The following is a 26,434-nucleotide window of genomic DNA, read 5'->3' as shown; positions in this document are numbered from 1 at the left end:
AATTCACCCCCACTTGGTTGCCAAACTAGGATTTTATTGCGTTTGGATTGCGGGATCTAGGAATCGGAATTGGTATGTCATTCCAATCCCTCCAATTGTGGCGTTGGTTATGGAGGGCGGAAAAGAATCCTGGGCGGAATTAATATGGGAGTTTGTGGTCATCTGTTACCCACCGTAGGAGGTGATTCCCGGAATTAGAAATATAAAAAATGACACCCATCACTTCAGGGGAGGAGCCAGAATTTACACTTCGGGGGTGCTAATTTACACTTTGCTTGAATTCGTCATTGGAGGGCCAGCTTACGATGTTTGCTGGTTAACTCCTAGCTTGTCACGCCCCCAAGCTAAGATTCGATCCAGTACACAACAGCGCCATATATTTATGCCACATCCACAAATATGTAAAGCATCAAAATGATTTTTTAATGAACAGAGCATCACTAAACTAAATAGATTCTATTAATTAAATATTAATCATCATAGTATGAAAATAAACTGTGATCCACTACTTTGCCCCAAGGGCTACAAATCTACCGATTAATCTCAATTAAAAATAGTGTGTGTAATTAAAGCAACTGAAAGCAAACTAGATACTAAATCCTTCGAATATCCTGTTCCCCGCAGTCGGAACCTCCTACCGATCATTATCTGTAAAATATAAATAAACACAAATGAGCTAACGCTCAATGATAGACATTTCTAATAATAAACATGAATATCAAGCATAAGAAACATTGATAAACAATTAACTGTGCTAGCAAATCCATGCAATAACTGTAACTAAAACATCAGATCTAGCACATAACTGGTGCAATATAACTGGCAATAATAAATCTGGCATCCCACCACCCCAATGGTCGACTAGTCAATGTCTGCTATTCCCGCAGTAAGCCAAGTCCCCACCAACTTGTGGAATATCATGTCCTCACCTACCCCTGTGAGAGACAACTAGATGATCACTAAACTTGTGAGAGATCCCTGCAATACTAGCGGAAAATACAATTTGCAATCCTACGATAAATATTGTCCCTGCTATACTTGCAGTAGACAATTGTTCACGATCTCGTAAATCAGCCCGTCCTCGCAACACCCGCGAGAGCCTAGTCCTTGCTAAACCTGCAAGAGACTCCAACTGTGGATTATGGCAAGACTAACCTGTAGACAATGGGTATGCTAGGTGCAACTGCAACAATCCAACGGGTCCAAACTTTGGCACAAGGCCGTACTTGTTCTCAAGTTCATTTGGACATAACCAAGTCCCACCACATATCTTTGACTTATACAAGACGCTAATAGCACAACTATAAAATCCAATTAATTCTACACTTAGAGTAAATTATCAAGTACTTGTAGTCTATGCTACGGGTCATGCAATATAGTTCAAGGATCTCCGTGTAACCACACATTGCTAACTTAATTCAAAATAATTAAATCACATGCAATCTTGCAATAACAGTTAGAACTTTTGTCTACTCACCGATCTTAGAGGTTCAATAGCGAGAGTTGGTGGGAATGGTAGGAAAAGTCGACTCAGGACGAAACTACACGTCTCCTTTAGATTAACTGTTTGCTGTCTTGCGACTTATAGATTGGTAGCAGCTAAATTCCAAATAGTGACGTATTGAATACACCCCAAAGCTAACTCAATATAGTACAGTTTTCTTATATTCGAAAAGAAATTCTCGTCTTCTATCGATCAACTAGTAGTAGTGAAATCCAAGGGTACATGGCAACCCAAGAGGGGGGTGAATTGGGTATTTAAAAATTCTTGCCAAAAACAAATGTGGAAGCGAAATCAAATGGCAAATAAACAATCAAGCACACAAAGTAAAAATTCAGTGCACAACACAAGATAAAGAGCAAGGGTAAAGAGAGTGCACCGAGATTTTTAAGTGGTTCGGTCCCAACCACGGACCTACTCCACTCCACCAACAAATCCGTTGATGGCTTCACTAAGATTCCTTTAATGGCGAGGAATCAACCCAATTACAACTTGGTTCGGCTACGCCTCGCAAGACTGGCGACGAACCAGAGAAAGCTCCGTGTCTCCAACACTCGTTCTTGGGATGGCTCTTGATGAGCACATTTATGTGTGAATTGGTGGTACTAAAGCATGCATATTTAATAATTGAAGCGGTACTACTAAGGTATTTTTCTTGTTTTTGGTGTTTCAGGTTGTTTTCTAAATTTTCACGGAAAATATAGCTTAAAAGATGGAGTTTCAAGGGAAAAAGCAAAGCTTGGAAAACATGAATCAGAAACAGGGTGGTGTCAATATCAATTTGCAGCTACAATTGAAAATTCCGAAGATTCAATGTTGACCAAATGAAAGAAGGGCCCACCAACTGGACGGATGGTATAATTCTATGGTATTGGGTTCATTTTAAAGAAATATAAGTGGGGTCCACTCTTAGGTGGTTGACACATGTGGCATACACCATGCAATCTTCTTATTAATTCTTTGACTATTCTCATCACCCTATACCCTCACCATGGCCCACACTTACATGTATTAACCCAACAGACACTCTTGCAGTTAACATTATATCGCCTGTTCTTTTATAATGCTCTATAAAATACCCAACTTGGTCGAACCTTATTCCCAATCTATGGACAAAAGTCTTTGAGCCTAATCCTTTAGAATCATAGCTCCCAGCTTTCGATACCAATTTGATTACTCCATCAATTCAACGGATCGGATGACCCCGATTCAATTTTTTTCCATTTTAAGTGTCCAAATTGGATAAGCAGATTGGATGGTTCGAATCATTTTATGGAGATGATTAGTGGGCGCATTTTATCTTAGCCGTGACTTAAAAATTGGGTGGTTTGGATTAGCTCATGAAAATGACTTAGTTGCAGCCCATCTATTTGATGATTTTTTTATCACCCAATTGAGTGTACTGCTTATACCATGGATGATCCAGATCAAGCATGAAATGGGCTACAATTTTTATCGTTCTGATCGACCTGCGGAAATGGATAATGGGCGATAATTAATTCACTATCCTTTGCCACCAAGTGGACGGTTGGATCAGTTCATGGATATTAAAAAAGGGGAACGTCCAGTTTATATTAGTCCACTTGATAAGTGCTGTTTTGGAATTATCCCATAATGTCACATGAAGGAGATGCCATTAAAGAAGAAAAGAAGTACACAATATTATAATGTTGTGTGTCCAAGATTTAACTTGTGCAATGAGCTTGTAAATGAACAGTGTTGATCATCTAACTACAATGGGCGTGCATCACTTTTTGGTAAAAAAAAGGAAAGCGGGGTCTACTGATTTATATGCCATGGGTTGGCAACTTCCAACAGTTTTTAAGAAGGCTGCAAGGTGACACAAGAAATTTTAGTATCTTCCTATTCTCGTACAGTGGGCATGTGTGCATACCTCTATTCATTTTTTATATATGGGTGGGACCCACTTTAAAAAATATTGGCAATTAAACACACGTCTAAAAATACAAGAGGCTTGTGTATTTTAATTAGAAAGATCTTTTGGAAAGTCAGTAGCCATGCAAGCCATGCACAACTCTAAATAGAAGCTTGAATTTCATAGAAATACATGTGGGACTGTGGACCCCGATCCGAGAGAGACGGGGGAGTGAGCCCCACACGAGTCTCAGGATCATCCACGTGAATGGAGAGCTCTACCAAGGAACTCTCGAAAGAAGTGCCTCTCACAGCATGAGTGGCGATATAAAAGGTGAGATACCTCTCGATTCGGGGACTAGCCCAGATTCGAAGCGTACCTTAAACAAAGAAGAGTCGCCATCCAAGGAAGTGGGCCAATGATCCCATACTATGCTCTGTTGCAACGGATAACCAGAGATTATAAAAAGAGGGTTCGTGCCTGGTTACGAATTCGGAAGGTCGAAAGAGCACCTCATCCGCCCAAGTGCAAACACCTGGTCTCTTATGCCATTTATTTAATAATTTTGAAGAGTTTTGGGCGAAAGTCATATGAAATGGGAACGAATATCTCCGAGAAGACGTCTATCTAATCATGCATGTCTCGGAGATGAATAATAAGCACACATAAAAGAAATGAAAGAAGTGTCGCCTAAGAATAACTATGTTATGAGTGTTATATCTAATTGGTGTCTGAATTCTGGTGTGCAAACACATGCATGCTACAGCTAAAGGTATAGGATCTGTACATGAAAGCAAGAAAATACAGCAAAACACACAACACAATTCAATTCTATACATGATTGGACAAAAATGAGTCCTAACTCTAATGCGACCTGACTCGGACCAAGATGGCCGTCCATCCCAGCTGCTCTACGTATCCCGGCCTCGGGAAGAATCGGAGTCAACGTAGTTCGATGCCCTATTCTAAACTATTATGCCTAACCATCTAGAACTGCTATCCTAGACTCGATTCCACTAGACTCGACTGATTTTTAAAGCTTTTTGCACGATTGCTTAAGTTTATGTGAATTGTAATTTTTAGGACTCTATATGCCCTAACTAATGCAAGTTGGTTAGCCTTAAGCTAATGCAGGTGGGCCCTACATCCTATGTGTATCTAGGCTGTGCAACCTAATGAAAACTATGGGCTGACTATATGCTTCATAGTCTAGCCATCAGTTCGACTAAGTGTCTAACCGATCGACTCGAGGCCTCCTAACTCTAGGGACACTCACACGACAGGACACACCATATCAAACAAATCAGGACAGACTCCTAACTCTAAAACACCCAAACGGCTAGGACAGACTCCTAACTCTAAAGGAAGATCTTTTTTAAAAGGGTTTGAATATTTTTGTGATTTTGAAAGATTTAAAATGTTTTTGTTTTTTAAAGGTTTGAAAAGTTTATTTTTAAAGGTTTGGCTGGACCTGGGATGTGGATCCCAAGCTGCACTACGTACCCTGTTGAAAGGGATCAAGCCAACGTAGTTCGGAACAGATTTCCTAACTACTCTCCTACGACTCAAGATTTTTGAGATTTTTGGTTTTTCAGATATTTTTGATGTTTTTGACACAAGAGGACAGAATACTATCATCATAAGGGGAGGACAGACTCCTGAATATCCCGCAAAGGTTGGACAGCATCCTATGCTTTGCGAGGGAAAAGAACACAATCACAGCTCTGCAAGGGTTGGACAGCATCCTATACCTTGCAGGGAATTGGATAAAATCATATGATTTGATGAGAGGTTGGACGGAAATCTAACCCCTATGATGATAGGACAGACTCCTGAAAGATTGACTCTCTAACTAAAGACAGACTCTCTAGCTAAAGGACTGACTCCTAGCGCACAATCCTAAGAAGGAAGTGCCAATGAGACTAGGCTAGTCTCCTCAAAGAAGAGGAGATAAAAAGGGTACTAGTGAGACTAGGCTAGTCTCCTAAACACGGAGATGGGCTCCATTGCCCTTGCAAAGACAAGATGGGTACGGTTTTTAACAGACCAAGTCGGTCTTTAACCTAAAGGAGATGCTCTATTTGAGACTTGGGTAGTCTCCTGTGTATGACTCGCTAATGAGACAAAGCTTGTCTTCAAAAGGTATGATTTTCTCTGCACGAGACATAGCTTGTCTCCCTAAACAGGGGTTCTAGATGACTCTTTCATCGCCCTGGCAATGAGAAAGACCTTATGTTTTAAGGGATACAAAAGACTGGGCAAGTTTTAAGATAAATGAGGGGAATGCTACTTGGACTAAGCGAGTCCCCTATGGATGGGCTTGGGCTATCGCCTTCATCGCCCTTGCAAACTATTGTATTCAACTATTCCATTTTATAAATAGCTCTCTTATGTTGAAAAATAAAGTCAACGCTAATATAGTCGTCGCATAACAACATGAACACCAGTTTCTAAAAGATATCAATATTATCAATAGATTTATTTTCTGACAAATCAGAAAAATAAATGAAAGACCAAGTTTATATATCATCACATCATAAATACATTCTGTACTGCAAGAAAAAAAAAAAACTTGTCAAATTCAAATAACTATAAAAAAAAAAAACAAAGTCAGATACAAAGAAACATATAAGATTGATAATGATATTTTAAATGAGTAATGAACACATTATAAAATTTTCCTTCACGTACAGAAACTTAAAACTATACAGGAAACTTTTCTACCAAAAGCAAAATATTCAATAATATCATCAGAGTCTCATAGCAAAATATTTGCCATATCCTAAAAATCAAATATTCTTAATGTCCACTATCAAACAGGTTATTTTTTTTTACAAAGAAATAAGCTATAATGAGCCTTTAATGAGTGTCAGGACATTCACACTCAAAATATCTTGATTCATTACAAAAGAGATGATTTTTTTTATCCTAAAAGCTATAATGACAGATCCAACACCTATGTTATTAAAATTAGCATAACATCCCAAAGACAAGCAGATGCTCACAAAAAAAAAATTAAATCACAAGGGATTCAAAGGGAAACAAATTCCAAAATTCAAAGGGAAGATTATAATGACATTTACACTAGAATTGAATGAAAATAAGATGGGAATAGAGATGGTACCTGATCATATAGACGAAAAAAAAAAATCAATTCTATTCAATGCAGCCTAAGTCTGTTTGTATCAGTTAGAAAAGAAAAACTAGGCAAAATTTCTACCCATCCTTAACACAACAGACTGTAGATCAATGTTAGCCTGAGTCTACATTTATAGAATATGCGACATATAATAGTAGACAGATGACTTTATGAATATTTAATTATGCATATTTATCCATCTTAGTCTCTTGGATTAAACTACTTAAGGTATAACTAATGCAGATAAATGAGACTCAAATGTCAGATCTTATGAAGAATTTTCATTGGGTAATAATTAAAACTGGGCAGCCCAACTTTTCCATGTATACATTAGCATGAAAATCCATAACCACGGCCATAAAAATCTAAATGTTCCTCTTCTATGGGATGTAGTAGTGGGATACTGAATACAACAAAGAAGGGAGTTTTTTCTTTGAAAAAAATGAGACACTAAAACAAGTTATGCTAACAAAAAATTAAAACAGAGGACTGAAATCATTCTTGCATATGAAGTGGATAATCGACACAACTGAACTAACGTTGAGCATACATATGATAATCTCACACAGGCTTAAATTATTTTAATAAGTCTCAACAAAGAGCATATTTCTCAAACTGATTGTATGGCTTTGGGTAAAATGAGTTACAAGAGTTCTTTTAGTATGCCTTTTTCCTTTTACTCTCAAATTACAATACTCAAAGCTAAATCATGATATTATTCAACAAGATAAAAAAAAATGAAAGCCATAGAATTATCCTTATTAAAGAAATATAATAACACCAGCATGCATATATAAGTAATCCCTACCAAAAGAGTGGCTTTATGAAATTAAATAAAATTGATAACCTCACGCACAACCATGATCATTAGGATGACTCAGACACATGCAAAGTATTACTATATCAAGTGGATATGTTCTAATGGTAGCTTGTCCTATATAAGTGTCATTTGGCTGAACAGGCATTACTATGTCAAACCATACAATTCATATCATTACATCAACTTAACTGAAATATTACGGCATCAACAGAGATGATAGCACCAATAGAGATGAATTCTTCTTACCAAAAATTATAAAATAATAAAATGGATCTCCAAAGGAGACTCTTTCAAGTGTACCTACAATTTAACTGTTCTTTCATAGCAATGAACCGTGGCTCACATTTACACAGAAATTATTCACCTAAGACCATGAATAAAACCTCAACACATATAAACTGATGACAAACACATCCAAATCATATTGAACCAAATCTCCAACGTATTATAAGGCAGAGAAGGTAGAAATTCTGGAGGGAATTATACCAGCGACGATGCATCATGTTCGAACTCAAAGTTTTTTTTTTTTTTAGGATTTGATTAAATTGTTATCATTCAAACTAAAGGAAAACTAGCTATTTCTTTCAAAACTTATAATACAAAGGGACTTGGATCAATAAGCAATGGATAAACAAAAATCAACAGAAATACAAATTCGACTTCGGAATTAAACAAAATGAATAGTGTCAGGGAAAAACGTTTGTTGTCTTCAAACCCAGGTGAGCTAAATTGATCACATTCTCATTCTATAGACAAAAGAAACAAGACCAATACATCATCTGAAACCCTGCAACTCAGAGCCAACTAGGTGTTGGGATGAAAAATTAACAAAATAAAAATTTGTGACTGTGTAAATAACATTACAACTCTCCTAATGTTCTGAAAATGATAAAATATCTTTATAATTCTCTAAAACAATTCCTAAGAATTCTCATTAATGCAACAATTTAAAGATGGTAATCAACTATCATAAGTAACCACAATTTTTATCATTCATAAATTATCCAGGCGTTTTAAGAATTTAACAAGTGACTTTAACAATGATAAACTCCAATACCCTCATAAGTCATTGAAACCATTACATATTATAATTACAAAGTGCATACAACTGTGGAGACAACAGCTGTGTGTAAAACAATGAACAATGTTTTGTCTTATGTCTTTGATCATGACCTGAACAGTACTTTTAAAGTCATGAAATAATATCCATGAAATCTGTGACCACTACTCTCTTCCAACAATAAAATAAATGTTGTTACGGTTTTTTCTCTATTCCAACAATAAAATAAAGGTTGTTACGGTTTTTTCTCTATTCCAACTACAAGATGAGGACTATTATGAACATCTCATATGCCACAATTCCCATACTATAATAACGGCAGTACCCATATATCTTTTAATCATGAACAATATGTTAATCTCAATGGGCAACTCATTAAGAATGATTAGTGACCTCATATTATACTAGAAGTAAATTCCCTATTGACTAACCTAAACATCAATTTTATGGTGTTGGGATCAGATAAACTAATCAAAATATACTCACACCATTCAATGATATAACAGACCTTTGCCTGGAAAAACAATTAAATACTTGTAAACCAAATTTTCATTGGAAACCAATAGATACTTCTTCCAATACAAGATAAATGTCTCCGAACATTGAAGTCAAAATTTACAAATGGTCTAAACCTTTATACAAGAATATCTAAAAGTACATTGGGATTTAGATTTAATCAAGATAAACATCCATGAAACAAATAAGTAAATTTTAATTGGGTACCTAGCTCAGGATATTCTTGAAACAATGGTAATGACATTGGTCCCATGGGCCATTCTCATCTTATCTGCTAATTTCAAGATTTTTATTTCAATTCTCTCTATCCAATAACATTATTAGAATAACCAAAACAATACATACTGAGATAATGAAAGAATAGAATTGAAAGAAAGCTTTCAATTTTCTACAATCAGTTACTGAACAAGACATGACGAACAGAACTTCAATCTAATTGAGGCAGGATTGAATAGAGAATAATCTGTGATCAATTTGAAGTTAAAAATGATGATGAGAGCAAAGAATCAGAGGTGGTATACTCTGAGAAAATAGGATCATTAGGAACATAACTTCAAACCAAGAGATTTTGTACTAAACTATTAAAGGGAGATGAATGTCAAGCAGGAATAATGCCTCAATTGATGCTATCATATTGAGAATAACACTATTAAACTTTTAAATGAATTTACAAATAATATACTTTAATTAAGTAATGAATAATCTAAATAACATTTTAATATGTAAAAGATTTTTCCAAGCAAACAAAATTTCAATTTAGGTTAGTCAAAACATAACTGAATTTCCTTAAAATTACATTTATATTTCACTTCTAATCCAAAATATCCTAATCCGAACATAATTGTCCTGTACAGGATCATTTGAAAACAATTTACTAGACATTTTAAACTTTAATTTTTCATAGCTTGAAAACTCAAAATAGCATTCAAAGATTTTCCTTATAAACTCAAAGACATGCACTTTCTTTGTACAAATCAAATCATCCAGTGAATTAAACAAAACCATCCTAATCCTTTCCTGAGCATTGTTACAAAGGGAACTTTGACATAATTATGTAAGGAATTGTCATGGGACAATAAAAATAGGGTAACCACACATGAAGTAAGTTCATTAGAAACTGTAGACCCCGATCCGGGAGAGAGCTGGGGGACGAGCCCCCAGCGGCCTCTTGGATCATCCACGTGTGAAGGAGAGCTCTACCAAGGAACTCTCGAAACGGTTGTCACCCTCATAGCATAGCACGAGTGGCGATATAAAAGAGATACCTTTCGATTCGGGAACAAGTCCGGATTCGAAACGTACCTAAACAAACTCAGAGTCGCCATCCACGGTATACGGCCATGGATCCTTTAAACCAAAAATATGCTCTGTATACCATGGATAACCAGAAATATATATGGGTTCGTGCCTGATTACGAATGGAGAAGGTTTGAGAGCACCCCCCATTCGTCCGAGTGCAAGCACTTGGTCTCTTATGCCATTTATTATTAACTTCAAAGAGTTTCGGGCGAAAATCATATGAAATAGGAACAATTCTCAGGAATCGTCTACCTAAGCATGCATTTCCAGAGGATAAAGAAATAAGCATACAAAATAAAATGAAAAATGTGTCACCTAAGCAAAGCTAGGTTATGAGTGACATGTCTAATGGGTGTCTAAATTCTGATGTGCAAACACATGCAAGCTATAGCTAAAGGTATAGGGTCAATACTAAAAAGTAAGAAAACATATCAAATCATACAATAATTACACAACAAATCCTAAGACTCTAAATTATTAGCCTGAGTCCTCGGATGGTCTGGTATTCATCCAAAGAAGCCTACGTATCCCCGCCTCCACGAGAATCAAGGCAACGTAGTTCTTCACGCCTATTCTAAGCTAGGATGCCTAAGACACCTAGACCTCTATCCTAGACTCGATTTAAAAGACCAGACTAGTTATTAAAGTTTCTTGTACAATTATTTAACTTTCAGTGAATTGTGGATTTTAGGACACCCTATATGCCTTAACTAAATGCAGATTAGTCCTAGGCTAATGCAGGTGGTTCCTACAACCTATGTGTAACTAGGCTGTATTCCCTAAGGAAAACAAATGGTTGACTAACGCATCCTATTCTAGTCATCAGTCGGCGATGTGGATCGCCAACTGACCGGACGGAGGCGCTCCTATAACTCTAGGACAAACCCCTAACTCTAAAATAAACACAAACAAGCACACAACAAATCAAAAACAAACTCCCTAACTCTAAAATTCTCTATCTAGGACAAACTCTTAACTCTAGGGGAAGATTTTGTTGAAAACAAGGTTTTGAAGAAAAAAGGTTAAAACATTTATTTACAAAGTTTGGCTGGACTTGGGATGTAAATCCCAAGCTGCGCTACGTACCTCGTGGAAGAGGATCAAGCCAACGTAGTTCGAAACGAACTCTCTACTACCAAACACTTTGTAAGCCCAAGGGTCTACTCTCCTATCTTGTTTTGATGATTCTAAACATAATTGATTGTGTTTTTGAATACTAATCAATTTGCTTTGAAGTGTTGTGTTTAAGATAGGATTGATCATTGAAGAAACCAACACACAACATGGTCATGCTTGGAGATATCCCATACAAGAGTCAAAGGAGCTAAGTGAAGCTCACCTCATCTCTCAAGCAAAGCATACACAAGATGGAAGATCAATTGAAGACCAAGACTAAAGAGAAGTTGAAGATTGCATAGGTATCATTGTACATCCTTTCTCTTTAGATTTCCAAGTCAAGGCAAAGTGTTTTCAACTTGTTTTTCAAAGAACACTTAAGAACTTAAAATGCATTAGTGAATGGTTATGTGGTGGACCAACATGTTGGGACCCTCATAAACATTCCAAAATAACCATAGGAGTTGAGTTCCAAAAGCTAAAAATCAAATTTGCAATAAAAATCAAAAAGTGCGGATTTTTAGGCTTCTCGGAACTCCGAGAATTTTTCTCGGAGCTCCGAGCTCGGAACTCCGAGAGTTCCCTCGGAACTCCGAGAAAAGGTCCAGTAGCATCTGGACACTTTCTCGGAACTCCGAGACAATTTCTCGGAACTCCGAGAAATGGTCCAGTAGAAATTTTATTTCTTCTGGCCGTTGTCTCGGAACTCCGAGAATATTTCTCGGAACTCCGAGAACCTCGCGACAGACTAAAAAATAGCCGTTGGGATTCAAATTAATTGTTGGTTTTTGATATGTCCACCCCCAAACGGTCATATTCTTTGGTGTGGTTATATATACAACATGTAGAGAAGTTTTTCACTCTCTCTTGATCTTTGAAAAACATCCTTAAGCATCAAAAACATTTGCAATCCATTTTAGCTTGAGTTTTTGTTTTTCATCCCAAACTTGCCTTTCACTTGTGAATCTTTTGAGTTTGGATATAGTAGTGCTTTCACTTGCAAATCACCATCTTTGAAGAGCAATCAAGGGTCTACAAAGAGCATCAAGCTTTCAAGAAGAAGCCAAGCTATTCTCTTTCAAATCTAGTGTAGGTGGCTAGGGCATTCCCTTTTTAATTCCCTAGAGAGCAACCGCTTAGAACTCGGCGGAGAAGGAGAGTCTTTGTAAAGGTGTAAGGGCATCCTTGTTTAATATCCCTTGGATTTGTAACCGCCTCGGAGCCGGGCATCGTGGAGGTCTCCTATAGTGGAATCCCTCAAGTGCGACCTTGAGTAGAGTGGAGTAGGCCGTTGGCCGAACCACTATATATCGGTGTGTCAATTTCTCACTCTTGCATTTCCATTATTGTTTTGGTTTGGCATTTCACTTTGTTCTTTCAATTATATTTGCACTAACCAAATATTTATTTAAGTGAAGAAAAATTCCAATTAGGGTTTATAGATAATTTTCAAAAGGCCTAATATTGAGTTAAATTCAATTCACCCCCCCTCTTGAGTATTTCAATTGGTATCAGAGCCTCGTCTCTATTTTTTTTGAAAACCCTAACCGGTTTAGAGTAAAGATTCAAAAATGGCAAACTACCCTCAACATCATGAAGGTTATTCAAACACTAGGCCACCCTATTTTGATGGTACAAATTATGGTTTTTGGAAAACTAAAATGAAAATCTTTTTAACTCAAGACTATCAAATGTGGAGAGCAATTAATAATGAATATATCCTACCCACAAGAAATTTAAATGATTGGACCGAAGCCGAACAACAAGCTTCGAATTATAATGCCAAAGCCATGAATTCTCTCATTTGTGCTCTATCTCCCGGAGAATTCAATAGAGTATCAAATTTGAATTCGGCTAAGGAAATTTGGGACACTCTAGAAGTCACCCATGAAGGAACCAATCAAGTTAAAGAATCTAAAATGAACCATATTTTTCGGCAATACGAACTTTTTCAAATGACACCCGATGAAACAATTGCCGACATGTACACTAGATTCACCAACCTTGTAAATGGATTAAGGGGACTTGGAAAACAATTTTCCAATAGAGATTTAGTAACTAAAATTCTTAGGTCCCTACCTTTGTCTTGGGAATCCAAAACCTCCGCAATCACCGAAGCCAAGGACATGAACACTTTGAACCTAGATGAACTTATAGGGTCCTTGATCACACATGAAATGATTTTCAAAACAAAAGCACCCGAAATCGAAACTAAAATCGAAAAAGGAAAAGGAATTGCTTTTGCTTGTAATGTAGGTGAAAGTGAAGATGCAAAGGAAGACATCGAGGATGAAGTAGCTCTCCTAACAAGAAGGATCAAGTTCTTGCAAAGAAACATGGGAGGCATGAGAAATAGAAGGACCAATCCTCCATTCAAGAAGAAAGAAGAAGTTGGTGATGGATCTTCTCAACCCCGATGTTACGGTTGCAAGAAGCTTGGACACATTCGCCCGGATTGTCCACTCAACAATGAACCTACTTCAAACAACCGCTTCAAGAGAAGAGAAGGCAAGAAAGGAATGTCCGCCACATGGGATGAGGAGATTGAAAGCGAAGGCGAACAAAATGATGGGGAAGATTGCCTATTAGCAAGAAATGTGTGCTTCATGGCCTCAACAAATGACAACAATGAGGTAAACACTTTAAATGATGTCATTATCTTACAAGAAGTTTTAGATTCCTTACAAAGTGCAAATGATGAACTTGAAATTCAATTTGATAAAATTGCATCACTTGAAAATTCTCTTGCTAACATGACAAAAGAATTTGGTTGGTTAAAAAAGGATCATGAATTCTTAGATAATGAAAATGAAAAATGCAAAGTAGAGATTCATGAGCTAAATGCTACCATTAAGACTTTGAATGAAAATCGACAAAATCTTTCTATTGAAAATAACAAACTAAAGCATGAAAACGGTAAACTATCTTTTGAATATGATGAACTCAAGAAACTCTTTGAAAAATTTGAAAATAGTTCATTAAAATTGGATAAACTTGTAAATCTTCAAAGAATGTCAAGTGACAAAAGTGGACTTGGACATAGATGGAATACCACAATATCTAACTATAAAAACAAACTTGAAAAGACCTCCTCTAGTAGTACCAAAATTTGCTTTTATTGTGGATTGTTAGGTCATTATAAAGTTGCTTGCTTGCATGCTAAACAAGATAAGATCAAATTGAACTCTAAAGTGAAAACAAATGAACATAGCAAGATTAGGAAGATTTGGGTACCTAAGGGATCTCACTTGCCTATTCCTATGTAGGTATGCCTTAAAAGCCACAACAAGAGGAACACATGGTACCTTGATAGTGGATGCTCTAGACACATGACCGGAGATCTCACTCAATTCGCATCCCTATCACTCAAGGATGGTGGAGAAGTTACCTTTGGAGATGACAAGAAAGGAAAAGTCAAAGGTGAAGGCACCATAGGTAACTCTACCTCTCCCATACATGATGTACTCTTTGTTGATGGCTTGTCCCATAATCTTATTAGCATTAGTCAATTATGTGATAATGGTTTTGAAGTTGTCTTCAATCCCGACAAATGCATTGTTAAAAATAAGATAAATGGAGAAGTAAAATTCATAGGGTCTAGAGACAATAACATTTATACAATTGGACTAGATGATCTTAGACTCCAAAAAGTGACTTGTCTAAATGCCATTAGTGAGGATTCTTGGCTATGGCATAGGAGGTTGGGTCATGCCGGAATGGATCTCATTTCGACCCTCTCCTCAAAAGAAAGTGTTAGAGGATTGCCTAAGTTCAAATTCATCAAGGATCACATTTGTAGAACTTGTCAATTAGGAAAACAATTGAAAAGCTCTTTTGCACCTAAAAATATGATTTCAACTTCCTACCCTTTGGAGCTACTTCATATGGATCTTTTTGGACCAATGAAGACTAGTAGCCTAGGTGGAAAGAGGTACGTGTTTGTAGTTGTTGATGACTACTCACGATTCACATGGGTCATATTTCTAGGACATAAAGATGAAACTTATGAAAACTTCCTAACATTATGCAATCAAATTCAAAATGAAAAAGGTGTTGCCATCTCCCACATTAGAAGTGATCATGGAACGGAATTTGAAAATGTACACTTTGACACTTACTGTAATGAACATGGCATTAAACATAATTTTTCCGCACCTAGAACACCTCAACAAAATGGAGTAGTAGAAAGAAAGAATCGAACTCTCCAAGAAATGGCTAGAACAATGTTGCATGAAAATGATCTCCCTAGATATTTTTGGGCGGAAGCGGTTAGCACCGCTTGCTATATCATAAACAGGGTATACTTAAGGCTAATCTCTAAGAAAACACCTTATGAGCTTTGGAAAAACTTGAAACCAAATATAAGCTATTTTAGAGTGTTTGGATGTAAATGCTTCATTTTGAACATTAGAGATAATTTACATAAATTTGATAAGAAGTCGGATGATGGAATATTCTTAGGGTATTCTTCTCATAGCAAAGCATATAGAGTATTTAATAGGAGAACCCTAGTAGTAGAAGAATCCATGCATGTGACATTTGATGAAAGAGAGCCAACACCTCAAGAGATGCCACATGATGAGGATGAACCCGTTGAACATCTTTTTCCAAAATTGAGTGCTCCTCCTCATGCATCTACTAGTCATACACCACCTAGTGAGGAAGTAGAAAATGAAGATGATGCCTCATTACCTAGGGATAGGAGAACATTGGTTGATCATCCTGAATCCCAAATCTTAGGTGATGCCACATTGCCAGTAAGAACTAGATCATACTATCGTAGTGTGAGCAATAATTTGGCATTCCTATCCGAATTAGAACCAAAATCCATCAAGGAAGCAGAAAAGGATGAATATTGGTTGATGGCCATGCAAGAAGAGTTGAGTCAATTCGAAAGGAACAAGGTATGGAGGCTAGTACCTAGACCTAGTGATCATCCAGTCATTGGCACGAGATGGGTGTATAGAAATAAATTGGATGAAAATGGAATTATCACTAGGAATAAAGCTAGGCTTGTAGCCCAAGGGTACAATCAGGAGGAAGGGATAGATTATGATGAGACATTTGCTCCTGTTGCCCGTATGGAGGCTATTAGGATACTTTTGGCATATGCATCTCATAAAGGATTTAAACTATATCAAATGGATGTCAAAAGTGCCTTCCTAAATGGCTATATCCAAGAGGAAGTGTATGTTGAGCAACCTCCAGGTTTTGAAGACTTCAAACATCCAAATCATGTCTTCAGGCTTGATAAAGCTTTATATGGATTAAAGCAAGCTCCTAGAGCTTGGTATGAGAGGCTTTGCACTTTCTTAGTTGAAAAGGGATTCGAGATGGGAAAGGTGGATAAAACCTTATTTATCAAAAGAGAAAATCATGATATCCTCCTTGTCCAAATCTATGTGGATGATACCATCTGTGGCTCAACTAATCAAAAATTGTGTGATGAATTTGCAACCTTAATGAAAAATGAATTTGAAATGAGCATGATGGGAGAGTTAACCTACTTCTTAGGACTCCAAATTAAACAATACAAAAATGGAATATTTTTAAATCAAGAAAAATATACAAAGGAGTTATTAAAGAAGTATGGCATGGATAGCAGTAAGACATCAAGAATTCCCATGAGTACTACTGCTAAGCTAGAAAAAGATGAATTTGGCAAATCTGTGGATCAGAAATTGTATAGGGGTATGATAGGTAGTTTGCTCTATTTGACAGCCAGCAGACCAGACATTATGTTTACTGTCTGTCTCTGTGCTCGATTTCAATCGGATCCTAAAGAATCTCACCTATCGGCAGTTAAGAAGATCTTCAAGTACTTAAAAGGAACCCAAAGTCTAGGACTGTGGTATGAAAGATCATCTTCCTTCACTCTCATCGGATATTCAGATGCAGACTTTGCTGGATGTAGAGTAGATAGGAAAAGCACTAGTGGGACTTGCCAATTCTTGGGTAAATCACTTGTTTCATGGTTTAGCAAGAAGCAAAATTCAGTAGCTCTGTCCACAACAGAAGCAGAATATGTGGCAGCTGGAGCTTGCTGTACTCAAGTCCTATGGATGAAAAGCACATTGATGGACTATGCAATCAAAATGGAAAATATTCTCATCCAATGTGACAATACTAGTGCTATAAGCTTAACAAAGAACCCCATACAACACTCAAGAACAAAACACATTGAGATTAGGCACCACTTCATCAGAGATCACTCACAAAAAGGGGATATTTGCTTAAAATATATCAACACTGAAGAACAATTAGCGGATATCTTTACAAAACTCCTTAGTGATGATAGAATTTGCTATATCCGAAGTGCCTTAAACATATGGAGTGCGGATCAAATCAAAGAAATTGCCAAATAAATACTTTGTGCCTTTAACCAGCTTATCTATATAGTATTTATATATATAATCTTTGTTTGGTAGTATCTGCATGAATGAGATGTCAAATTTTTAATCTTAAAAATCACTCAATTGATATTCTTAGCCTTCTTAGTTTTTCTAAGTTGGAGAGGTATCTTCACTTTAATTAAAATACCTAACATCTTGACATATGTCAACATCTCGATCATGAACAGGTATATGTGCATTACTTGGTTATATAATTTTATACCATAAGCATTGATTCAGGGGGAGTTATCCACTCCTATTTTTTTTTACACCCTTTCTGTCGATGACAAAAGGGGGAGAAGTTTGAAATTGATTATCTATTCAATTGACTATATGCACCACTTGCTTATAACTTGTATCATTTATATGTGTGCATATATTGAGGGGGAGTTCTAGTATTCACTTGCCTACTATGTCACTCCACACACACCTCATAATCAATTTTGTTTGTCATCATCAAAAAGGGGGAGATTGTAAGCCCAAGGGTCTACTCTCCTATCTTGTTTTGATGATTCTAAACATAATTGATTGTGTTTTTGAATACTAATCAATTTGCTTTGAAGTGTTGTGTTTAAGATAGGATTGATCATTGAAGAAACCAACACACAACATGGTCATGCTTGGAGATATCCCATACAAGAGTCAAAGGAGCTAAGTGAAGCTCACCTCATCTCTCAAGCAAAGCATACACAAGATGGAAGATCAATTGAAGACCAAGACTAAAGAGAAGTTGCAGATTGCATAGGTATCATTGTACATCCTTTCTCTTTAGATTTCCAAGTCAAGGCAAAGTGTTTTCAACTTGTTTTTCAAAGAACACTTAAGAACTTAAAATGCATTAGTAAATGGTTATGTGGTGGACCAACATGTTGGGACCCTCATAAACATTCCAAAATAACCATAAGAGTTGAGTTCCAAAAGCTAAAAATCAAATTTGCAATAAAAATCAAAAAGTGCGGATTTTTAGGCTTCTCGGAACTCCGAGAATTTTTCTCGGAGCTCCGAGCTCGGAACTCCGAGAGTTCCCTCGGAACTCCGAGAAAAGGTCCAGTAGCATCTGGACACTTTCTCGGAACTCCGAGACAATTTCTCGGAACTCCGAGAAATGGTCCAGTAGAAATTTTATTTCTTCTGGCCGTTGTCTCGGAACTCCGAGAATATTTCTCGGAACTCCGAGAATTCTCGGAACTCCGAGAATGGTTCTCGGAACTCCGAGAACCTCGCGACAGACTAAAAAATAGCCGTTGGGATTCAAATTAATTGTTGGTTTTTGATATGTCCACCCCCAAACGGTCATATTCTTTGGTGTGGTTATATATACAACATGTAGAGAAGTTTTTCACTCTCTCTTGATCTTTGAAAAACATCCTTAAGCATCAAAAACATTTGCAATCCATTTTAGCTTGAGTTTTTGTTTTTCATCCCAAACTTGCCTTTCACTTGTGAATCTTTTGAGTTTGGATATAGTAGTGCTTTCACTTGCAAATCACCATCTTTGAAGAGCAATCAAGGGTCTACAAAGAGCATCAAGCTTTCAAGAAGAAGCCAAGCTATTCTCTTTCAAATCTAGTGTAGGTGGCTAGGGCATTCCCTTTTTAATTCCCTAGAGAGCAACCGCTTAGAACTCGGCGGAGAAGGAGAGTCTTTGTAAAGGTGTAAGGGCATCCTTGTTTAATATCCCTTGGATTTGTAACCGCCTCGGAGCCGGGCATCGTGGAGGTCTCCTATAGTGGAATCCCTCAAGTGCGACCTTGAGTAGAGTGGAGTAGGCCGTTGGCCGAACCACTATATATCGGTGTGTCAATTTCTCACTCTTGCATTTCCATTATTGTTTTGGTTTGGCATTTCACTTTGTTCTTTCAATTATATTTGCACTAACCAAATATTTATTTAAGTGAAGAAAAATTCCAATTAGGGTTTATAGATAATTTTCAAAAGGCCTAATATTGAGTTAAATTCAATTCACCCCCCCCTCTTGAGTATTTCACACTTACAACAAATCAACTATTTTTTATGTTTTAAGTTTTTAATGTTTTTGAGATTTTTAATGATTTCGATGTTTATGAATTTTAAAATTTATGATGTTTTTGGATTTTAAAATATTCCAATGCTTTTGGATCTTTAGATGAACTCACTCTTACAGAGAACAAACAAGCATAACCATAAACTAGGGCAAAGCCCTAAAGCAAAAAAAAAAAAGAAACCCCAAACAAGCAACAAAGGTCTCAAAGAGACGATCCTCAACAACCAAACAAGCGTCCCAAGAAGAGAGAAAACGATCCAAGACCTCAAGCAAGCAAAGATCTAATAAGACTGAGTTAGTCTCTAATCAAAGCGAAGTAATCAACAACTCTAAATGAGAAACTCCTAACTAAAAATATTAAAGAAGGGTACAAATGAGTCAATGACTCTCTAATAGCGATGGAAACACGAGTCAAAGACTCCATTGACAACAACTAAATGATAGACGAGTCAAAGACTCCCTAAAAGATATGGAAACACAATTCAAAGACTCCACTGACAACAACATCACACAAACAAATGAGTCAAAGACTCTCTTAAATGATGCAAGGCATGCCTCCTATGGGTACTCCATTTATCAAAATCTAAGCAACCTCCTTGAGGTTAAGCTATAAATGAGGCGTGCCTCCAAAAGAGGATTGCCTAACGAGACAGAGTATGTCTCCTAGTACAGGTTATAGTGTCTAAAGAAATCTAATCAGAAACCCAAAAGACTGTGCTAGTCTAATCAAAGAGAGAGGAAAAAGGATACCAGATAATCTCAAATTTTCAATCAATTATTATAAAAACAATTCAAATATCAGCAAAATATGATCTACAACTAAAGAGTGCACAACCTGTAGCAATCATAAAATGATAAACAACATTAATTAGTCCAGACCAGCCGTTGAATAGCCTAAATAAAGCAAAAACAATATCAAACACTTCTATGCCCAAATACAAACACCACCCCAATATGGGGATGAAATCAGATGATGCTAAAGTAATCATCTGATATCATAATACACATGATAATATTTCTAATCCCGCCTTGAAATCAGACAGTACTCATGTCGATAATATCGAATAGAGTAGTCATCTGATCTCCTTCTTTCTTAAAACAATTTATTTAAATAAAAGAGAAATAAATATCATAAGCCTCAAGATAGTCTCACCTGAATAATCCATTTATTACCTTCTTTAAAACCTAACTCAAATGCTTAATATAAGAGAAGTGTTAAATCTTCAATATATTCAATAATATTCCCAATTTGTAAAAATTTTAGTGCGTAACAAGGGTATCAACTTATGTAGATTCAAGTGCGAAAACACAGTGAGCCACAAAACACAAAGACGGGCTCCAAGTAACCTTATCATTGCCCAGAGAAGGGTTCTTTTTTTTTTTAAATAGAAATAGTTAAAAGAAATCCAAAAGGTTGGGTAGGCCTACTAAACAAAAGAGGAGAGCGTTACTTGGATTGAGCGAGTCCCCTAAAGATGATGGGCTTGGGTTGACACCTTCATCGCCCTTAAATGAAAGAGCTACTAATGTCTATAGGTGTCTAAAAGACTGAGAAAATTCTTTACACAAAGGAGGGGAGCTCCACTTGGACTAAGCAAGTCCCCTATAAATGGCTGAGCTAGCCTACTAAATGAAAGAGGGGAAGACTACTTGGACTAAGCGAGTCCCTTAAGGATGGGCTTGGGCTAGCACCTTCATTGCCCTTAAATGATTTTCAATATTTTTTCATAAGAATAAGGTTTATAAAAAAAAAAAAAAATAAGGATTATATTTTTTCATCATATTAACGAGTCAATTCAATAATCATAAACACTATCCAACAATCCATAACAATTAAAATCTTCTGTTGCTAAGTATCAAAGACATTTGTATTGAAGTGATCACCTTAACTTTATACTATGATGTTTTCAAGATATGACTATGCTAATGACAAAGAAAAATATCAATTGCAGGTCAATCTCTACACAAAGTGAAGTCCATTTAAAACTATGATCTTTTATTCAAAACTTTTAAAAATACATATATACATATATATTTATTTAGAATATTTAGAACATCGCTCATTTTGAATTTTATATCAAAATTTCAAAAGCAAACCAAGAAAATCTTTTGAATTTGCCAACCAAGATAACATTGGAAGAGTAGTAAATCTAGAGTAAAGTCATTTGCAAATCCTCAAGTGAAATAGTAACTAGTGTGGAAGTCATGAACCTGTTAAATCCTAGCTTAACTACCCAGAAAAAAGTCATGAACCTGTTCAAAAGATTTCAGCCTGTTATCTACTTGTATCTTGGCAAAGGTTCTAACACAGGCTCTCTTGACGGTTATATACAGTTGCTCTTGTGTAGAAAAAATATATTTTAGTACTGCATTACTACTGCATGTGTGTTCCCGGAATATAAATAATCAAGAATTCAAAAGTAAACATGAAGTGACAGCCCCCAATGCCAGTGCCAAATGCACTAGTCATTAAGCTGAATTCAACTTTTGCAGCTGAGCCTTTGCCAAATCAACTTGTCCTGACCATTGCAAATGACAGAATGAGCAAAAAATAGAGAGACAAAAATGATTTTTCCATGATGGTTGGTATAAGCATTTGAAGAATGAGGACGATAAACCATAAACAAATGTTATCAAAACATGCCCAATTATTTCAATTTTACTGGTTGAGTTTTGATGAATAGATGAACCTGTGACATAAACAATTTCATCAGGATTTAACCCTATTTCTCATACTATAAAATACATTTCCATGCTCTGTTTAATAGGAGGAAACGACCACAATGTCTATCTTCATGTATAAACATGTCCAATGTCTGTTAACACATAAACCTATATTAACGAAAATCTCCTCATATCAACTCATTGCTTAGACAAAAAAATTAAAAGAAAAATAATTCAAGCAAGACAAGCAGGGTTTATGATCACTAGCAATAAACATTCTTTCAGCTTAATACGCAGACCTATTTTGTCTTATACAAACATCATAAATTTCACCCAAAACAATATTAGAAACTGCTCTCAAATTGTAATATCTCTTCCCAACAATTTTCATGGTCTAAATAACTAATGAGGAAAAATCGACCAACCTACACAGTAGCATGATTAAAAAAATGAGGAAAATAATTATTGGGTTACAAAATGAAATAATAATTGTCAATAAGACACACATCAAGAATTCAATAAGTAAGCCAAATTAATCACTTGAATGAAGATGCACAATAACATATATGACCTGAAATTTAACATAAGAATGGACAACAATAAGAGTTTCAGGGAAGTTGGGACCTTTTGGTACATGATGAGATATATAAAAAAAAAACGATGGGGTTTATTATGAGATGGGAGAGCTGCTAATATCAAAAATGAAAATGGGCTGCCAATATAAAAAAAAAAAAAAAACAGGGGCTGCCATATTAAAAGTAATGAGAACTGTGATTTGAAAATAAATGAAGTAGCTGCGACAATTGAAATTGATTTTTACCAAAAAAAATATGATTAATTACCAAGTCATTCTGAGCAAATTTTTATACTATAAGTATCAAGTCACTATGAAGCCTTTTGATTCTTTTACTTTAAGTTCAATTTCATTAGCATTAAATGAGTACACAAGTAATGGCTTCGACATAAAAAAAAAACAAGATTTACCGGATTTTACTAGCCCTTTCTCAAATAAAATAGCACACAATACTCAGATGTTTTGAATCAGAAATAAATTCTGTAATAATAGCAACAATAGATATTATACATGTCACCTTGAAGTAGCTTCCAATTAAAAATAAAATCCAAGGGTATTAATTTCATTTAAATGACTTTAACACAATGAAGGCTGCTATTATGGATTAGATTTTAATGCGAAACAGGGGCTGAATCTGTGGACAGATTTGTGGGGCAGATTCATGAGTAAAAACTGGGACAGATTTATGCACAGAAAATGAGCAGAATTTATGGACTAAAATTGTACATAAAATGAGCAGAATATATGGGCTAAAATTGGGCAGAAAACTGGGCAGCAATGGGGTTAAATCTGTGCAGAAATTGTGTGGACACGGTGGGTTGAAATGTACAGAAATTGTGTGTGCACAGTGGGCTGAAATGTGGACAGATTTTGTGTAAAAACTGTGCTCAAATGATCAAGGTAATTTAACTATGAGAAGTAAATGGAGACGGCATAGATTGACCAATTGTATAATCATTTACTTTCATCAATGCCAAACCTAAAAACTTATACAAACATCTCTTTCGACAATAATATTTTAACATGTCTTCTACCATGTCTTTTTTTTTACTTGGCCTTATAGTAGCAGCCAGTGTTAATATTTGAAAACCCAAAATTCAAAGCTGAACATTTCAATGTTAATCTTAAATAATTCTAAATTAGATTCAAGCTATCCACATTAAATAGAAATGACACTCTGCTTCTCTTATTTCTAAACTCTAATCCATTAGAACATGTAGCTTGACCTCAACTTACCAGAGATTGAGTTTCAGAGGAACCTAAACAGGGAATTAGTGGTAGCATGCCAACATAAACATTGCTAAAAATTTCTTCTCTTGCTTGCTTTTAGTAACACATCAGAAATTTTGGGTCTAAATAATTACCCATAACTATGAGAGTCACATCAAATACATTTAAGCAAAACTTAAGCAATTCTATCCTTACCAGTTAACACCCAAAATACTAGAATCTATGACACAAAAATGCTGTCATATAATTTTAAAACAAAAATCATGAATATCAGCACTAATTAGTTTTGTTTAGCCACTCAAAAAGTAGGAGATAACCACATCAAAACATTCTACTTTTGATGAAATTGTAAATTCTAATGATTTAAAGAAATACAACTATTATTCCCTAAATATTATAAAATCATAGACTTAAATAATAACTCACATAGCAGGGTTCCATATCATTATAAGCTAATATTCTTTTCAATTTCCAAACAGTTAGATCAAAATATTTCCATGTAATTTTCATGTAAGCAAACAGATCTTGAAACAGAAATATCAACATACCTAATGAAAAAGCAGCTTGAGCTCTTGATTTTGATCAAAATCTTAAAGACGCTGGTCTAATCTCCTTTGAGATTCTCTAGCAAATGTCTGAGCTTCGAGATATTGACGCATAACTCTTTCAATAAAGGAACATATGCTCAAATTCTAATCTGAATTGATACTTACTCATTAATTTTCAGTCAAACCTACAGATCTCATAAACAAAACTCCAAATCTGAAGATCTAAGGCTAGAATCAACTATTTAAAAGTAAAGATCTAGAATAGAAAGATCATATCTGAATTTTTGAAGCTCAAAGTTAGGGTTTCCACAAAATAGATCTCGAGGTTAAGTTTCTAGCAGAGTGAAATAAAAGAAAACAAGGCAAAAATGATATGAACAAGGACACTAAACTTTATTGCCGGATTCCGTCTGGTAACTTTTGGAGAAGATAACCGGAGAAAGAGGAGAGGCTAGAGATTTGAGGATTTAAAAGATTAAAAATCTAAAAATGGAAAAATCAAAAAAGGAAAAATAAAAATAAGATCTATGACCAGAGGTTAGTCGGATTTCAGCCAGCATAATACCAGAGAATGACCGGAGACAAAAGGAAAATGATCGGAAAAAAAAAACGAGATCTATTTTTTCTAAGATCTACAATAAGAAACGATGTGGAGATCGATTCTAAGCACACATAAAAGAGAGAATGGCCGGAGTAAGAAAGATCCAATCGGAGAAAAGAAAAAATAGGCTAGAGAAAAGAAAGAGATGAAGATGTTAGGGTTTTTGCAAAGAAAATGAAGAACAACGAGAAATAAGGAAGAGAATAAGAAGAGTACAATGTTCAGAGCTTGATCGGAGCTCCGGCGAATTTGCCGATGAGGACGATCGGAAAAAATGAAGGATTTGGGGACGAGATCTACTTTCTCTGTCTAATATTCTCGCTCTCTCTCTCTCTAAAAGGGAAAACGAAAATCTCTTTTTTTTAAAAAATAAAATAAAATACTAATGCCATATTTATAGAGAAACAAAAAGACACTGATATGGACACTACTAAAATGATGGGCGCACAAATTTGATGGGCGCGCGAATCAAGAGCGGCCCAGACAGGATTATGCACCCCCTGTTATATGAAAATGATATTTTTATCTCCTTTTTACCCATGGACAGCCTCTACCTTGATTAATTCAACCCCCCTCTTTCAAGTTTACACTACGGTCCTTTCCGGCTCGTTCGCTAGGCAAACATGCTCGGATTTTGACGAAATTTTGAGGGGACCTCGGTGAGACTCTAATCTAGCTTAGTGTGAAGTTTGGGACCCTACCTAGTTGATTTGATTGGGTTTCACACAAACATGAGAAGTTTAGGGTACGGTCAAAATGGGGTGTCTACAGATGCCCCTCTTTGGCAGAGCATGCTTGTCAAGCGAATGCCAAAGTCGAACAGACAACACATTTTGATCGACCCGAAAACAAAAGAAAGTAATTTTTGGTTTTTTTTTTTTTTGGTTTAAAAACGATATTCACAAAAATAAAACAACAACAACAAGGCTCAAAGCAAATAGGAAAGTGATCTCTCACTAACCCTTAAAAAGAAGGGTAACCATGATATCTCAAAGAGACAACATTTTTCTAATGCTTATGACTCAACTCAACAAACAGAAAACACAAACACTCCTTCATTTTATTTTTATTTTTA

At 35.9% G+C, this 26,434-nt stretch overlaps 1 long non-coding RNA gene across 1 annotated transcript; it reads right to left on the bottom strand.

Moving 5' to 3' along the window:
* Positions 1-437: 437 nt before the first annotated feature.
* LOC143857461 (uncharacterized) lies at positions 438-25,706 on the bottom strand. The gene is made up of 2 exons (XR_013238660.1): positions 24,759-25,706; positions 438-648 (listed from the first exon to the last, which is right to left on the bottom strand). It is a non-coding gene; the product is annotated as an uncharacterized LOC143857461 (long non-coding RNA).
* Between the last annotated feature and the right edge of the window lie 728 nt (positions 25,707-26,434).

This window comes from Tasmannia lanceolata, unplaced genomic scaffold, assembly GCF_043159265.1.
Source record: "Tasmannia lanceolata isolate RefF3 unplaced genomic scaffold, GAP_Taslan_0.1 ptg000024l, whole genome shotgun sequence".
Taxonomy (NCBI): Eukaryota; Viridiplantae; Streptophyta; class Magnoliopsida; order Canellales; family Winteraceae; genus Tasmannia; species Tasmannia lanceolata.
Note: the sequence above shows the minus strand (reverse complement) of the source record. Positions and strands in the feature narration are given on the sequence as shown.